The sequence below is a fragment of the Etheostoma spectabile genome, chromosome 9, assembly GCF_008692095.1.
Source record: "Etheostoma spectabile isolate EspeVRDwgs_2016 chromosome 9, UIUC_Espe_1.0, whole genome shotgun sequence".
NCBI lineage: Eukaryota > Metazoa > Chordata > Actinopteri > Perciformes > Percidae > Etheostoma > Etheostoma spectabile.
The window spans coordinates 28,589,580-28,590,658 of NC_045741.1; the positions used below are offsets into that span (position 1 = coordinate 28,589,580).

Here is a 1,079-nt window from a genome sequence, read left to right on the forward strand (position 1 = left end):
TAGTGTGTGTTGTAGCAGTGTTTTGCCATTGAGAACAAATTGCATGCTAGCGCTAACATGTGCTACGGGTAGCCACCTCGTCTCGGCTAGTGATGTAGAAAGCCGAGCTGGTGTTAAACAGCTCACCCGGAGACTGAAGACAGAGGACATTTAGAAACCGGATCTCACTCAAAACCTCATGGATAGTTTTTTATCCAAGTTTGTATGTATGTGGAAGCAACAGAGACACAAAATAAGCCCCCAATTTTTTTTCATAATACGGGCACTTTAATATATCTTTTTTCTATGATGGCATTTTCAGTCCAGTGTTACATTTTTGCATAAGTTTCTCGTTCCCTCCCATACACCAAATACATGTTTTTACTCTTACAAATAAGTAACTGTAACTTTCACTTTTACGGTCATGTATTTGTTTTCCATATGCATCATTTTGTTTCCATTTACAAAAATGGCCAGCTTCATGTCTTGTTATGCAACTTATTTTTAGTTGAGGCAGAGACAAACTGCCAATCCAAATTCAAGAAAGACACAAAAACTGTGTATGTTATTGATTGTAAAATGGGGTACTTGATCAGTAGAGAAAGAAAGCATGCAAGAAGACACCCAGATTCAGCAAGAAGAAGCTTCTTTTTCTTTTTTTTGCACAGAGAGCACGACGGGAACAACAGGAAACATAGTGCAGGACTGAGGAAGTGCTCGGAAGTGTAGGCGGGAGATAAAGGAACCTGCTGATGGTCTTCTCTGGCCAAAGCCACCACTCACACACACCTCCTCCTTTCTATCAGCACGGACCTTGCTCTATTGCACGGATAGAGCTGTCATCTTAAAGGGCTGATCCAAAGAGGTTAAAAACAAAAATAGACTCTGAAATGGACATTGTGACGAGTATGTATCACATCCGCTGATCTGCATCGGCTCAGAGTGCGCTCTCATTGTCTCCTCTCTTGTTTTTGTCAACATCACGAAAGCAGCTACTCCTAAATCAACAACCTGTTGACAACCAGTGACTGGGAGGCATGTGAACACTGTGTGCATACCCAAAAGAAAGTCCCAAATAATATTCTCTCTCTCTCTCTCTC

At 41.4% G+C, this 1,079-nt stretch overlaps 1 protein-coding gene across 2 annotated transcripts in view; it reads right to left on the bottom strand.

Annotated features, from left to right (window-relative positions):
* Nucleotides 1-1,079, bottom strand: part of kdr (kinase insert domain receptor (a type III receptor tyrosine kinase)) — a 23,195-nt gene that overhangs the window by 14,374 nt on the left and 7,742 nt on the right. The window lies entirely within an intron of this gene.